The sequence below is a fragment of the Phoca vitulina genome, unplaced genomic scaffold (assembly GCF_004348235.1).
Source record: "Phoca vitulina isolate PV1807 unplaced genomic scaffold, GSC_HSeal_1.0 scaffold1, whole genome shotgun sequence".
Taxonomy (NCBI): Eukaryota; Metazoa; Chordata; class Mammalia; order Carnivora; family Phocidae; genus Phoca; species Phoca vitulina.
Window position 1 is genome coordinate 43,398,712 of NW_022589704.1, and position 17,015 is coordinate 43,415,726.

The window sequence follows — 17,015 nt, forward strand, 5'->3', positions numbered from 1 at the left end:
CCAAACTTCTGTCCTAGTGCTAGAACTCAAGCTAAAATAATTAAATATAAAATTCAGTTACATCATGGGTTACTTCAGATTGTAAGAGTTTGTGTTTATATGTTCCAAGTACCAAATAATTTACCTAGACAAATTTATTAGTAAGCATTCAGTGATCTTAAAATATTCAGGATCTTATTACTATCATAGCTATGAGTTAAACATAAAGCTCCTAATGAATTAATGGTAATTTGCAGAACTTAAAATGTACCCTCCATTGACTTTTTTCTGAATTCTGAATAAACCTGGAGGAAAAAATGTCTTACAGATTCCTTCATAGGATATGGCTGGAAATTCTTCAGTCAACCATCAGACAAGTCATTTAACAAACATTAATGTCCTCTGAGCATGCGGAAGGCGTACTTTTTCCAGAAATTTCTCCTTAAAATTAACATACTGTGCAAATTAACTGTGCAGCCCTCTAAATACAAGGTATTAGAGAAATGACAAACTATTTGAAAGCTTAATGCCATGTTTTAGCTGTGAGAATTCTGACAAGATGAGGATTACTATTTTTTCCAGCACCAACTTCTCAGATTTCCCACTTGTTTCATTAAGTTTAAGAGAGTATATTCTACTATTGTACTAGTTTTTGAACATGTCAGATCAAAAAGAAAATTTGCATTTAATATCATAACTACTATTCTTCATTCCACTAAAAAGAATGAAAGAAGCAGATAAGATAAAATTAAATCCAAAACAAAGGGGCTAAGAATCTTATATTATGCTTGAAAGGGTATTATTTATTCTTTAATATATTTAATAAACTCCACGATGAAATATGCATATGCAAGACAATTATACATTAGCAGGATCTTAGATTGTTCAAAACATATTATAAAATGCTCGTTTCCGGAGCGCCTGGGTAGCTCAGTCGTTAAGCATCTGCCTTTGGCTCAGGTCATTGGTCCCAGGGTCCTTGGATAGAGTCCCACATCGGGCTCCCTGCTCACTGGGAAGTCTGCTTCTCCCTCTACCCTTCCCCCCTGCTCGTGATCAATAGATGTCTCAATCTCTCTCAAATAAATAAAATCTTAAAAAAAGAAAGCTCATTCCCATGAAAGTAACATAAAACCATATTCATGATGCACATGAACAGCACCAACAAAACAAAAAGACTTCTAATGGGATAGAGGAGGCCCAAGTCTTAGAACAGAGTTTCGGTCAAGAGACACAAAAACCTGACATATTTCTGTTTCCATCCAACTACCTACCTTTTACTTTAAATATTTAAAGTTCAAGCAACAGATTCTTCAAAGGTCTCTCCCACTTTGTAATACATTTAATTTGTTCTTTCAAAGCATCCACAGTGCAAACCCCCAAAATCTTGAACAATAAACCATTATGTCCTTAAAGTGTGATTAAAATACCAAATACTTTAACTGATTCTCTAACCAGGGGGATGAAAATATATTAACTTCCCTATAGGACGATGGGTGTTATTTACTAGTCACAAAAAGGGAGAATTTTAAATTAATTTAGTTGAGATAATTGATTTAATAATTCTCTAAAAGAAGATGCAAATTACTTATTAAATGTATCAAATTATTTATTAGACATACAAACTCACTAAATTTCCTTTTATCAGCTATAGTATTCCTAAGGATTTCTGTCATTTTAATTACATCCACAATTAGCAGGCAAAATGAAATAAAATAAAAAATCTACAATGCCTCAATGTTTTTATTATTGATTCATTCACATATAACAGGGAATCACCAGAGCCAAGGAATATGAAGCGTTTCCAATACCAGGACAGCATATTAACTTTCGTACAAGATACTAAACTAATAAAATTAAAACAAGAAACTTTCCAATGGTTCCTTAAAATTATTTTCTTTCAAGACCTAATTGTCCAGCATCCAACACCCAAACAAGAATAAAGAAGGCTGACCTTGCCAGACAGCCATGTATTCCTAAGAGAACCTTTATATGCATATTAATACCCGTAAGGAAAACATAATTTTTAAATTTAAAGGACAATATTAAGATGTCTCAATACTGAAAAATGGAGGAAAATGGATACCCTTGAATCTAAGAGCCACTTTTACTGGCACTAGATTGAAAGCAGTTCTTTTAAATCTTCAGGAAAATATCAACCTCCACCCCAAAATAAATCCTAAGCTTCCCTTTTCTAGTATTTCGTCTTGAAACCCACATATAAATTATGACGTGTCATAATTTGGTATGTCTCACAAGGGAAAATTTTCAAAAAAATGAGAATCTAAGAAGGTAATTCACTGTGTGCACACTTTTCTAACAAAACAGCCTAGCATTTCCTACGTGACTAATCTATTTTAAATTCCGTTCCTCTGTTCCTATGCAATCTAATATTATCTATTAAAACTGCCAAAATATTTTTAAACAAGATCTGAGAATTTCCCTCTCAGCTTCTGATCTTTGCACTCCTTAAGTTTGCAGACAGTCACTGGCAAACCAACTGGTAGTGACAGGTTACTCCAAATCAACTCTTTCTCAAGAAATTTTATATTGACAGCTACCCCCCAATTTTCCATGCCCGCCGGAACTCAAGGAGTGGGATAAACCTATACGCAAGTCAAAGATTCCTTCTGATCACCTGCTGCAAAGTTGGTATGCAGAACCTATTCGTGCATATTCCAACTCAGTTTTCCTTTTCCGATCTTAGAACATTTAGGCTTACTTGGAAGTATCGTTTCACATCTGAATTTTGTGAACACTGAGGTTGAAAATCATAAATCTGATTGCACTTTATTTCTCCATGAATACGGTCACACAACTCTGCATCAAGGCTTGTATGTCCCACATGTGTTTGCAAATTCCACACTCGGCCTTAGCGAGCACGAGTCTCTCGCTTCCCTGCACCTTGGTGCCAAGTTTCTGTAAGCCACTTCCAAGCAAAACTCTCCTTCCGCTTTTATAAAACTATATTCAGAAGGAGAGGATACCCAAGACAAAAACTAAGACTGTAAGTGCAACATTTTAATAAAGTAAACAAACCAACAAAAAGATTCTGGCCTTGGGGAAGATAGCTGCAAAACTCGGGGGCCGGCGCGCGCACCCACCACGCACAATACACCACGCAACCCCCGCGCCCCGCGCGACGACCCCAGTTGCGTTAGGAGAACGGACTCGCACCCCCCGGCTTTTTCGGGAGGGAAGACGCGCAACTCAGGCCCGCTGCCCTGCTCGCCCTCTTCTCGCTGCCCCGGCGCACCGAATTACTCTGGGAATCGCCCACACGATCCAGATGCCGCCCTCTCCTTCCGGTGGCGGCCGCGCGGGGCCCGTTCCCCTGGACGTCGGCCCCCGAGTGCCCGCGCGGCCCGGCGTTTCTGCCGCCCCAAGTTCGCCCGCGGCCGCACGAGCGCCAACGCGTCTCGTACTTGGCGTACAGCGAGCAGGTACGTACTCGGCCAGCGGCTGCAGCGGTCTTGGCACGCTCTCCCGCGAGGACGGCTCAGCCCCAACTCCGAAGTGACGGCCCCCAGCTCTCCCTCCTCAGGCGGCTGCGGCGGCCGGGACGCCCCCGCTCCCATCGAGGGGGGAAGGGAAGGTGGTGGGCGCGCTCTCCTTGCTCCCCCCCCAGCTCGGACCCGCCGCTTCTTCCTGCCCGCCAGCCCCGACGGCGCTCCGCTCGGCCGCGTTGGCGGCGGCGGCGGCTCCTCCGGGCTCAGGCGCGCGGGCGGTGGCAGCGGCACCTCCCCCGCCGCGTCCTCCCTCTTCCTCCCTTCCCTTCTCCTCCCGGCGCGCGCTGTATCCTCCCCCTCCCCCGCCCGCCTCCGCCGCCTCCACCCCCCGCGCGCTGTCACATTGGGAGATTCCGCTCTTGCTACATTCGCCGCTCTGGCTCCCGCCCACGCGCGGCCGAGTGACGCAGATCCCGGCGTGGGCCGCCGCGGGGCGGGGGCGGGGGCGGCGGCCGCCGGGGCCCGGGCTCGGCCTCTTCCCACCGCCCCCTCCGCGGAATCCGGAGGGCGGCCCATTCACACGGCAGCTGGGAGGAACCAAGTGGGCGCTCGGGAGGGGGCGGCTCCCGCGAGTCCCGCTCCGGGCGGGGGGAGGGGGCGGGAAGGAGGGGAGCGGGGGTGGAGGGCGGGAGGGGACACCAACTCGGGCCTGCTCTCCAGCTGCCTAGTGAACCGGGAAGATTTGCAATTTAAAAAAAAGAAAAATTCTTTTTTAATGTGTGAGGTTCCCAATATAGTATTTCAAAGAGCACACCCCGCCAAATCCAACATCCTCCGGGAGGCTGACTTGAAAAAAAATAGAAAGCGCCCTCGGCCCACTAATCTGAGCGCCGAGCTCGCCCCCGCAGGGGAGGCTGGTGCGCCAGGTGCGCCCCTTGCCCTTCGGTCCCAGGCGTCCTGCGGGAAGTTGGTTGCGACCGCACGGAGTGGGGGCGGCAGGTGCGCAGCGCTGGAGGAAAAACGGGGGATTCTAGAGAATCTCTGCCTCGCCCATCTTGCCCCTCCACGGCTCTGTCTCGGCGTTGGGAGTGGGGGAGGAGGGGAAGAGTGGGAACCGACAAACCCGAAGTGCAGCTTTGACGATTGTCTTGCTTGCCGGGTAACTTAATTCCACCCTTCTCAGCCCTCCTGAAAAACTGCCTGTTATTTTACTGGTTAATATTTTCTATTTCCATGGTGAAGAAATCCGATGGCGCTTAGAACAGTCCTGGGGTGTATTAAAATAGAGTTCCCGAGGCACTCTATAGAATTTTTGAGTTTGGTTTGCATAAACTTTTCTAACCAAAGAAAGTATTGAAACACCTCCATAAATGTACTTAAACTATTGCCAAAAAAAAAGGAAATTTTAGAATCTATCTTCTCTTTGCAAAAATGAGAAAATGAAAGAATTCCCCGAATTTTAGCAATGTGCTCTTGAAGGATAGAACACATTTAGAAAATCTACAACTACTGCAAATACAGGTAGAATCCCGTTTTAACATACATATAAAAATCCAGTTTTATAGGAAGCCATTCCCACATCCTGGCTGGCCTCCCAGAGTGTGCCTACTTTGCTGGTGGGGATACAAGGCATTCTTTGAGATGGGAAATTCTTCATACCACATCTTTATGTTGCAGCAACGGATAGGATGATAACATTGAAAGAAAAAGACCTTATTAGTGAACTTTTTTTTCTTCTTTTCAAAAACATGTTGAAAGAATGAGTAATACCACAATGGGATATATATAATTAAGCCTCTTTTTCCAGTGTGAGTGAAAGGTTCTGTATGAAGTAGTTGTGTTGATATATCAAATGAATAAGCATGCTTGCTTCCTCAAATTCTTCAACTGAAGAAATCACCGGTGGAGGTTTGTCTTAGCCTGATTGTCATGGTTTTGCTGCTGTGGACCTTGTTCTGCTAAAGAGACAGTTAACAGGTTATAAAATAAAGACAATTTCGTGGAAAGATACAGTTAAGAAATTTTCAAGCAATGAAATCTGCAAAATTCTAGTTTCTCTCTGGAATCTTGATGTTTTGCAAACATCGTTGGTTCTGAATAGCTAGGAAAAAAATAACTTTCTTCCGTAAATTTGTACAATTAATAATTCACAAGTCACGAAATGACCAGTCTTAACCTGGACTATTGAGCCTCCCAGTAGAATTGTTTCCAGAGTTGGCGGAAACGACATTAAATTCTCTTCCTGAGCCTGTATGTGTTTGGCCAGTATTGAACATGATGCTGAAAAGGAAATATGTTAAGGCAGATATTTTTTCTTTTGCCTTGTGACTAGTTACAATAGCTCCCCCTTAACCATGGGGGAGAGGTTTCAAGGCACCCAGTGAATGTCTGAGGCCACAAATAGTACCAAATCCTATATATATTTTTTCCTGTAACTATGATAAATTTATAAATTAGGCAAGTAAGAGATTAACAACCGTAACTAATGATACGATAGAACAATTATAATAATATACTGTAATAAAAGTTACATAAATGTCTCTTGTTCTCAAAATATCTTATTGTGCTATACTAACCCTTCTTGTGGTGGTGAGATGAAGTGAGGTGAATGACTAGGCATGTGACATAGTTTCAGCCTACTATTGGCCTTCTGATGTTATGTCGGAAGGAGGGTCATCTACTTCTGGACCATGGGTTATGGAAACCATGGAAAGTGAAATCTGGGGCTACTGTATTTCTACAGTTAAACACTAAAATCCCCTCTTGTTTGTTTTCTGGGCACGTTTAGATAGTATATTCTTCCCACATTAAGAATGGTATTTTTGGCCCACTTTGCATTGCCTTAAACACTCTCTGGTGCTGGGGGAAGTGGTGGGAGGAAGGAAAATGAAGAAAAGATAAATTTTTAAGCTTTTAGGCATCCAGTTCTCTATGTCTACAGTGTCTGTATGACAACAGTGTAGTCAGTATGGCTGTTCACAAAGAGAATGGAGGCATTCATCTGCATCTGAGACAACTCAGATAAAGAAGCATGGTTCTTACTGACCTCCTCACCACTTCTGTCACCCATGCCACCCTAAACACCACCTCTGGTTCCACCCCCACCCCACGCCCTGGACACACACAGTTATCTCCCATTGCCAGGCCCTGGTGGTTTGTTAGGGAAAGGCACTCCATCCCATAAGGTAGCAATTGTAGATTCTGATTGTTCCATATCCCATTCTATCCTGTAAGTGTGTCTTATACTTCTCTTGAATTCAATAACATATGTGTTTAACAGGATTTTTTTTTAAGATTTTATTTATTTATTTGACCGAGAAAGAGAGCGAGAGAGGGAACACAAGCAGGGGGGAGTGGGAGAGGGAGAAGCAGGCTCCCCACCGAGCAGGAAGCCTGATGCAGGGCTGGATCCCAGGACCCTGGGACCACGACCCAAGCCGAAGGCAGACGCTTAACCATTTGAGCCACCCAGGCGGTGCCAGGATTTTTAAAATATTATTATTAAAAGTACTTCAGGAGTGCCTGGGGTGGCTCAGTTGGTTGAGCGTCTGCCTTCAGTTCCAGTCATGATCTCAGGGTCCTGGGATTGAGGCCTACTTTGGGCTCCCTGCTCAGCAGAGAGTCTGCTTCTCCCTCTCCCTCTACCCTTCCCCACCTCCTCCTCCCCTGGTGCGCTCTCTCTCACTCTCTATCTCAAATAAATAACATCTTTAAAAAAAATACTTAAGTGATTGGTACATTTGCAAAAATAAGGAGTTCTTTGGACAAAACCTTTTCCACATTGTGAAACTAAAAAAGTTTTTAGTAAAAAAAAAGTACAAATTTGGTAGTGGTTCTGACATTTGAGTGAAAATTTCACTGAAAGAGCATTAATTTATTACTTTCAGAAAGATTTCCTACTTTAAAATGCCTCAGTGATTCAAAACAAAAGAATTCATAATAGATTTAAAATGTTCTTAGGGGAGAGAAAGAATAATATTATGGCTTATGACCTACAAGAATATAATGGTATCCTCCGGTTCTCCTATTACCGCCTCAGAACAATTCTATACTTAACGAATTTTCCACTCTATGTGGTGGTGGCCCTCAATTAACTGAGTCATGTATAATATTCATATTACCAGAAATATAATTAAAATTACCCTTATTTTGCAATATGAAATTTAAAGCTTTGGATGTCTGTTGTAGATTAAGTAGATTTTTAAACATATGGAGATTTGAATACTTTAAAATACTGAAATTATAAACTAGTTTCTTAAAGGTAAGCTGGTAAGAATATATTTAATACTGATCATTTCAAGAGCCATGACTCTAAAAATACTTGCTTTTCTAAAAAAAAAAAAATGCATATCTTCAGACATTGCATTTTAAGACACTGTAGAATTTTAAGATGTAAGGATTATGATGTTCACCTAATTCAGCCTCTTGTGTATATTCGTAATAGTTCAAATACTTTGCAGAAATTCAACATACAACTAGTTTAGTTCTAATAGCTTATTTATAAGTTGGTTATTTTTAACTTGTATTGCCATCCCTATTGGGGTGACAAAAAGGAATGAGATAGATTCCCAGCATGGGCTACAAATGCTTGTAAAATGCTAGTGAAAATACAGAATTACAGACTTTGCGGTGACCAGGTAGGATCTTAGAAGTCATCTAACACAGTTGGTTGACTTCTGCAGATAAAGACATTTACACTATACATTGCTAATACGAACAGCAAAAAAACACTGATATAATATTGAACAGTAAATACAGCCAATCGTTTAATTGAATGAGGAGTAATTTTGGTTTTATTTTAAAAATTTGTGTTTAAGATAGAAGAGCACGTAAGGGAAATTTTGCAAAGACAATTTCTGGACACTTTTTAAGGAATTGGGCCTGGTTTTTCTTCCTCCTTTGTCCTCTCTAGCAGCAGTGGTTACAGCTCAGCTACTGTCGCTTCTCCCACCTTTTCCCTTCTCTGGCATCCACTGTGCAGGACTTGTATAGTTAACTGTTCCGTAACGCTGTTTCAGGTCTCAACAACACTGACTACTGTCCACTTGTTCCTGGTTGTGATGAACTAAATGTCTGTGGCCCCCGCCCACCAAAGTCATTTGTTGAAATGCTAATCCCCACTATTAGGAAGTGGGTCATGAGGATAAGACCCTTATCAATCAGAGTGTCCTTTTTTTTTAATCTGACTCTTTTTTTTTTAAGATGTTATTTATTTATTTGAGAGAGAGAGAGCAGGAGAAGTGAGGGGCAGAGGGAGAAGCAGACTCCCTGCTGAGCAGGGAGCACGTTACAGGGCTTGATCTTGGGATCCTGAGATCATGACCTGAGCCGAAGGCAGACTCTTAACCGACTGAGCCATTCAGGCGCCCCAGAGAGTGTCCTTATTAAGGAGATCCCAAAGAGTTCTCTTGCCCCTTCTAACACCTGAGGACATAACAAAAAGATAGCATCTATGAACTAGAAAGTGGCTCCTTACAAGACCCCAAATCATCTGCCAGTACCTTGATCTTGTACCTCCAGATAGTGAAGAAATAAATGTTTGTTGTTCAAGCCACTCAGTCTGTGGTATTTGTGTTGTGGCAGCCTGAATGAACTAAGACACTGGCCACTAATAATTCCCAGCCAACTACACAAAGCAGGGGGTGGAGAGTAGGTGAAAAATATTCTGCTCACAGTCTCTGGAATTTATCCAAATCATCTTTCATTTGCACACCTTATTCTGGGCTTTCTTGTTCCTCACAGTCCCATGTTTGGCTTTTGTTCTCCACCCAGTTGGCTGAGATTCTAGCAAGTCTATACTCTCTCTTCCACCTTTCTCCTAGCTTCTCTCTTTCTTCAGGCCTACACTCTGCAGGCAGAGGACCCACCAGCTAGAGCACCTCTTTTAAGCATTACACATGAGGGTGGATGAAAGATTTTGGTTTTTTCCTTGCCAAAAGTGTGTGACGTGGCAGCCAAGATGCAGGGCTTTTTCCAGCTCATGAAAGGAGGAAGGGAATAGGAATAGCATGTGAAGGTAGAGAGCCTTCCTTGAAGTAAGCGGGCAAGAGATGGAAGAAAGTAGAGGGAGAGGAAGAGACAGAAAGTAACTGTGCACTTGGGAGAAGCTGACTAGAGTGGACATAACTATGCTGAAAGAAGTGGAAGCAAAAAACAAAGGAAAACCATCCAAGTACCTGACTCTCCTGAGGAAGAACAAAGAAGAGACAGAGATCATCTGCACATAAATTCCACAAAAGTGTGCTCTTGACCTGAGACAAATGGCAGTGATGGGATGGAGCGTTTGGGATGGATCCTCAGGAAGTAGGGGCAGAGAAACAGTGGTGATCCTGCTCTCTCTTCACTTGTACATTCACCTGTATGTTATCTTTAGTTGCATTGGGAGAGGGGGCGTATATATCAGGTACATGTATATATCTGAAAAAGGAAAGAAAAGCAGAACAGGTTCAAAAAATACCCACCATGCGCTAGTTTAGATATAAAGAAATTGAGTGTGTTAATGAGTTGGGCTACTTGTCACAACAAGGTACTCAACACTAACTGCCTTCTAGGAGCAGACACAGTGAAGGAGCAATGCCTGTACTGAACAATAAGAGATTTAAAACTATTGAAATAAAAGTAAATCAGACATCATTCTGTTCACATGTAATTTCCAAATTACACCATCATGGTTTGAATTATATTGTTGTGCGCACCCAGATTTATACAGTGTAAGCATCGCTTTGCCCGGAACTGGCAATAATTTATGGAAGTCAAAAAATATAAGGACCTTGATTTCTTCGTTTTCTATCTATTGCTATATTTTTTCATTTCCTACTGAAACAACATCTCTAATAGTGACAGAGTGAGAGTTGTTTCCAGCTATAAAATATATTCCTTAAATAAAATTTTCCAAATCATCCTGCTCTTGGTAAGGTTAGGGGCTCTTATGCACATTTCTGGTAAAAAGGGAAACAACCTTTTAGAAGGGCAATTTAGCAAATTGAACCAATAGTTTCAAAGTATTCATTTTATTTGATCCAACAGATTCACTTCTAGGATATTATCCTAAGTTTATAAACACTTAAGAAGAGGATATTAATCACAGCATTATTTATAAATTTGAAAACCAAAACATCCAAAATAATGGATTACTTAAGTTACATCACATCAATATGATGGAAAATATTCAATTAATATTGAATAATATTGGGAAATGCTCATGATATAATGTTACTAGTCAAAACAGAACAGCAAAGCAATCCGTAATCTCTCTACCTAAATAAATAAGGGAAGACGTTTACCAAATGTTAGCATAATTATCTCTGGGTGATGGTATTATAGGTCATTTTAATTTTTTATGCTTTTTTAATTTTCAAAAATTTCAGCAACAAACATGCATTACTTTGAAAATCGGGGAAAATTTAAGAGTTATTTTTAACAAAGATTCTGCTTCAAAAGCAGTTTACAATGAAATAAAAATTAAAATGAAATTGAAGAGGGCAACAAAAATCAAGAACTTATTTAGCAAATATGTGTTGAGCTCTTTGTATGTAATCCATCCTGTATAATTATGTCTTGAGAGTCTTCCATGTGTCCGATGGATGTAGAGATAGAGGTTTAGCTTGCTTGAACTGCTTTAATCTCATATTACAAATACAGTCATATCTCTTTGTTTTTTTTTTCTGATTAATCCTTCAAGCATGTATCTACTTGTGGTTGCCCCTACTACCGAGACTCATACGGTCCCAGGGCTTTTGCACAGTAATTCAAAGAGTGGTATTCATTTCTTTCATCTGGGCTTCCACATCCAGAGAATGACAGAACTGGTGCCTGGGCAGCCTCTGATGTCACTGTTTCTCACTGCCCCTGTTCTGCTGCAGAAAGCTGGGCCCACCATGTACAGTGCTGGTCCAGTGCTGCTCGAGACCCTTCTGTAGGCAACTGTGGTTCTTTAGGGGAGGACAGAGGGGCCCACTATCTGCAAGAGTGCAGTGGGCAGGGCCCCAGCCTTCCTGCATTTCACAAACACAGCTATCTCCCAGGAAGGCCAGCTCTGTGCTGGCCTTGATCATCTCCAAACTGAAAGCCACCCCTACCCGCATCCCAGGGATCCAGCCATGGCAGTGGTTCTTTTTCAGACTACTTTTTGATAGATTTTAAAATTTTATTTTACAGTGTCTTTTCTGGATTATGTAAAATTTGAGTCATTCTTCTCATTCCTGTTCTTGCGACCTCTCAGCGTGCCTAACAGTTGAGGCTCATTTGTGTAAGGACTATTTCCATCGCTGTGAGGATTCCCATGGCAGGCTGCCTGGTGCTTCCGATCCAGATCCTCCGAGCACCAGGGCAGTTCCACAAGGCCCCTCTGTGTGTCTCGTTTTCACCCTACACTCCTACTCACACATACTGTGGACGGGTAGGAGTTTTGAAGAACTGAATGCTCTACCTTCCTTGTATGCTAAGGTCAAGAAAAGGCAGGTTACTCATGAGGGGCATTTCTCAAGCAAGAGTCAACATTCAGCAGCCGGTGGACGGTCTGGGGACAATTCAGAGGCAGGAAAAGGTGTTGTGAAGAAGCCTGGACAATCTAGGCTTCCCACACAGCACAACAGTCTAACAACTAGAAGTCCTGTCGGAGAAAAACGGGGTGGGGGGAACTCAGGCAAGGAAGGAGACCTCCCCCCCCACCCCTCTGCCACCACCCACCCCCGCCCTCAGGCTGCCTGGAGTGGTCTGACTGCTCCTTACTCTCAGGGCTCTGCAGGCAACCTCACTCTAGCTTCCCCCCTCTCTCTTTGCATTTCATCCCACTGGTTTCGCCCTCCTCTCTGGCACCCAGTATTCTCCTGACGCCGGAGGTTACTTCCTGAAGGAAGAACATCATCCGATCCAGACAGACCTGGACGTGTTAGTGTTGCGGTGTGCTCCTTTTCCACGGGTGTTCATACCTGGAGATTATTCATTTGTTCAACAATTAAGCACCTACTGAGGCACACACACTAAGCCTACATGCTCCAGCGGATTGAAAAAAAATTCTCTGCCCTAATTCCCGGTCCAGGAAGGCGACCCGACACGTAAAAGAATAGCTGCTCCACATAGAAGATCTTCCTAGTCACGATGGAAAGACTCATGGTTCTGCCTTGGGTGGGACAGAGGGACAAACATCATGAGGCTTATAAGAAAGTGACAACTGGACAGGTCTTGAAGGACGAATTTGCTAGAAAGACTCAGGAAGTACAGGCACTCCCCAGCAAGTCTGGAGGCAGTGAAACCGCATGAAGCGTGAGCACTGACTGAGGGCAGTAATTGTAAACTGAAACATAACTGGTTCCAAAAGACTTGGGAAGGACATGTGAAGAGGGCAGAGGCAGAAGATGAGGTTGCAAGACCAAGTCCTGCACACGAAGCAGTGTGGATTGTATCCTGTCACTGTAGTTCTCGCTTCAGTGCGTGCAGAAATCAAGCTGCTAGTGCTAGACAGCAAGTTAGTAGTTATAGTTGGGAAGAGGGGCAGGATTGAAAGGGGAATGAGGGGGGCTTTTTTTTTTTTTTTTAAGATTTACTCATGAGAGAGAGAGAGAGCAGGAATGTGTGCGTGAGTAGGGGGAGGGGCAGAGGGAGAAGGGGAGAGAGAATCTCAAGCCGACTCCCCACTGAGCATGGAACCCAACGCAGGGCTCGGTCCTACAACCTTGAGATCATGACCTCAGCTGAAACCAAGAGTTGGATGCTTAACCAACTGAGCCATCCAGGTGCCCCGAAGTGGGGGCTGGGGGGGTGTCTTCTGAAGTGCTGGCTGGGCATTTATATGGGTGTTCACTTTGTAATCATTTATTGAACTGCATATTTCTGATTTTAGTACTTAATGTGTGTTATATTTCTCAATCGCAAAAAAGAAAAAAATCAAGCTGGGTAATTTATAAAAAACGCAATTCCAGGGCTCAGACATTCTGATTGAGTAGGCCTGGGCTGGGACTAATGAATTTGCATTTTTTAAACAATTATAATTGTTAGAGGATCAAAGGCAAAAGAGACCCCTAGACCACGTTTGAGAACGTTAGGGCTGTTGGGGAGTGATCCAAAAGGCTTAAGCAAGAAATTAACAAAGATTTGCCTGTCTGGAAGTGCTAGTTTAGGGAGAGGAAGATGTTGGGGGTGGTCTCCATCTTAAATCCGATAGAACTTACAGGTCCTGTGTCCCATCCATCCGTGCTTTTGAAAGAGATGTGACAAATAAAGGTGCTAGCGATTTCTAAGTACTAAATGTATTTTTTGAGATATAGTTTCTTTGGGAGGTTTCTTAAGTATGAAAATTTTGACTCCCAGTACATTATAATAGTCTAATTTAAGGCATGGAAGAAGCCCTTATGATAGGTATTGTGGGGCAAGGAGCAACTTTCTAGAATTTTTTAAGTGAATGCATTCTCAGCCTATGAGTAATAGTTGTTCAGCTACTGACCCACTATCATTGTGGCATATGCTTAATGATGGCTGATTTGCATGGATACAGCTAAGTTCTTGTTCTTGTGCCCCTTTATAATCAGAGGGATACTTTTGTGACATAAAGCAACCGACATGGTATTCTTCCCAACCCTACTCCCTACAGGAAAAAAATGGCAAATTTTGTTGCAAAGTTGTTTTTTCTTTGGTGTTCATGGAGTTGGAAAGAAAAAGGGGAAACTTTACTTGGCCTTAAACAGAGAATGGGAAAGTTCAAAAATAGACAAAATTTGCACATATTTTTTCCTCATAATTGAAGTACTGAAAGAATACCATGAGGTTTTTTAACTGTCACAGTTATTACTTCTTTGTAACCAGAGTGCCTCCATTCGTTGGATTAGCCAAAATTTTAAAGTATGACAACACAAACTGTTGGCTAGGATTAAGAACATAGGGACTCATATACTTCTGATAAGAGTATAAATTGAAGCAGTCGCTTTGTTGAGCAATTGACAATATTTAGTCAAGTTAAAGATATGCATACTCTTTGACCCAGAAATTTGCACTCTTGGTTATATTCTGAGATCATCCTAAGGAGTTATGTGCCTAAGGAGATATGTACAAGAATATTCACAGCAGCCTTGATTGCAATAGTAAAAAATTGGAAGCAGCCTACATTAGATGAACAGAAGAATTCATGAACAAATTGTGACATATTCATGTAGTGGATATAGTGTGAAAATAAATGAAATAGATCTACATATGTCTCTGGAAGATTCTCACAAATATGATAGTAAAAAAGCACATTGCAGATGAATATGTACAATATGATGCCATTTATATCCAGATTAAAACTTGTAAATACTGTTGTTGTGTGGGAAACTACCTTTGCACAATGGAAGTCTTTAAGTACAGTAACAAGCAAGCTATCCAAGAGATTGCAAAACAGAAAGGCTTACGGACCAAAATAAGATGTTTAAATCACCTGGTTTATTAAATCAATTGAAAACACACAGCAAGAGGCAAGGTGAAAAGATAGGTTAGGTTAACACATTTAAAACATGTTGTAGGCAGGGTAGAAGGATGACACTACCCGGTCCTCAGTCCCTTCTGTCTTCCTTGCTAAGGGTATGTTTGCAAGGACCAGAATTGAGAGTTGAACACTCAGTAGGTGTTTGAAGTCAAAACACACAGTAGCTCTGTAGGCTTGGAATCACGTGCTTCTGGCTGATAGCTGTAGTTCACATATAAGCCTGATGGATGGCTATGGATTCTATTTTGCATTCCTTGCACAGAGGACATGAGGAGCCAATGGTTGCCTGAAATAAGACCTTGATAATAAAAAATGCCTCATATTCCTCATGTATCTTCAGTGTGTCATGAATATTTGATGATTCATGGCCTCATATATATTTATGTATCATGACTATTTGGAGTCTCTTATTCTTTCCATCCTTTTCTAATTATGTTCATTACGCAAATGCTCTACTTTATCTATGTCTAGCCTATCTCATAGGTTACTAACTTCTTCTTGTTTAACATATATTACAAATTTTGCTTGCCTCTTAAGCTATTTGCTTTGATTCTTAGTTTCATTCTTCTTCCTGTGTATTTGCTTCTCTTATTTTCTACATCAGAATCTAATATTCTTAAATAATGCAGCAAACACACATTATAAGTAATGTGTAATATGGTTAAAACAAAAAGACCTGGAAAGAGTAACCCCCAATGTTCTTCCTTAATATGGATGGCGGATATGTGGGTATTTATTGTTACTCTTTATAATTTTTCACATCTGCACTTTTTCCGAGTAGATTTTAAGAAAAGTTTGAAGTTGTAAATACCTGGTGTCTTACATGTAATAGGTACTTGACACTTATCATTTTGATTTTAATAAAGTTAAAGAATTTGGGCTAAGTAAATTGATATGTCATCTTTCTATAGCTTGTGCATCCATATATTTTCCAACAAGTATTTGTCAAATATGCACTATTTGCAAGGAAAACACTGCCGCAGTTGACATGGAGGATAAAAAGTTGAGTAAAACGAAATTCTTACTTAAGAGCAAAAATAAGAACAATACAGGGCATAACATAAGTGACTTTAGACAGGTACAGATTGGGGTGGGTCGGAGTAGGTGGAGCTTCCACCAGAGGATGAGATCAGAGAGAAGTGACATTCAATCTGTGCCTTGAATGAAGTAAATGTTGGGATGCTTGGGTGGCTCAGTTGGTTAAGCGTCTGACTTTGGCTCTAGTCATGATCCCAGGGTCCTGGGATTGAGCCCCGCATTGGGATCCTTGCTCAGCCAGAAGCCTGCTTCTCCCTCTGCCAGCCGCTCTCTTTTTATTTTTTTTTTTCTTGTAATCTATATAGTCAACTTACTCTGTGGTGACCACCTATTGCCACACATTACAATGACCATAAAATTGATTCCTGATGAAATAGCTGGACAATTTGAGTATGGAGCTTTGACTGTCTGGGAAGACAGAGACAGATACTCACCCGTACTTTTTGAGATTTATCAGGGTAGTCTGGCTAAAGCTCGTTATCAGAGAAGAATAATGAAGCCCTGAAAAAAATTATCTTTAGAAATGGGCAGACCTAAGTTGGTGTTCTGACTTAAACTAAGGGCCTAGGCACTATTGGAGGAAGCCTAGCACACAGCTAAGTTGGAACCTCCTTGGGACACAGCCATCCTGGCCCAATGTATGAGTATGTGAGGGACTCTTAAGAGAGCTGTAACTGCAGAGCCCCAGGTCAGACCCCACCAACGTCTGCACAGTGGCCATGACCATCATGGGCATTCCCATACCATGGACTGGTGAAAGGGTCTAGACCAATTCCTTCTCAACCCTGCACTGGACATATGACTCAGCCTTATTCACCTTTGGACTAAGCCCCTGGAGCCTTTAGACAATTTGGGGAGAATCTATGTTAGACTTCCTGCTGATAGAGCAAGGAAGGAGCTAAAAAATTTAAAATATAAAAGTTATAACTATGGCAATAAAATGGTTTTGTGGATTAAGTGACACCATACTAGTCTATTATCTAAATATTCTGCAATAAATGTGTTAATGTAATCAGATGAAAGTTACTTTTATGAGCCTTTCTGAATACCATATTAACTTAAAAACAGCATATGATCTTTGATGCATAATCAAT

General features: G+C 41.7%; 1 protein-coding gene across 4 annotated transcripts in view; it reads right to left on the bottom strand.

Annotated features, from left to right (window-relative positions):
* The window catches only part of NAB1 (NGFI-A binding protein 1), a 48,395-nt gene extending 44,682 nt beyond the window's left edge, over positions 1-3,713 (bottom strand). For 3 of the 4 annotated variants that reach the window (XM_032406068.1, XM_032406079.1, XM_032406051.1), the window contains exon 1: positions 3,431-3,713. The gene's annotated coding sequence lies outside the window, so the exon portion shown is untranslated. Of the gene's footprint in view, positions 1-3,235 lie in introns of all 4 variants that reach the window. The other variant, XM_032406057.1, reaches the window with a different exon arrangement.
* Between the last annotated feature and the right edge of the window lie 13,302 nt (positions 3,714-17,015).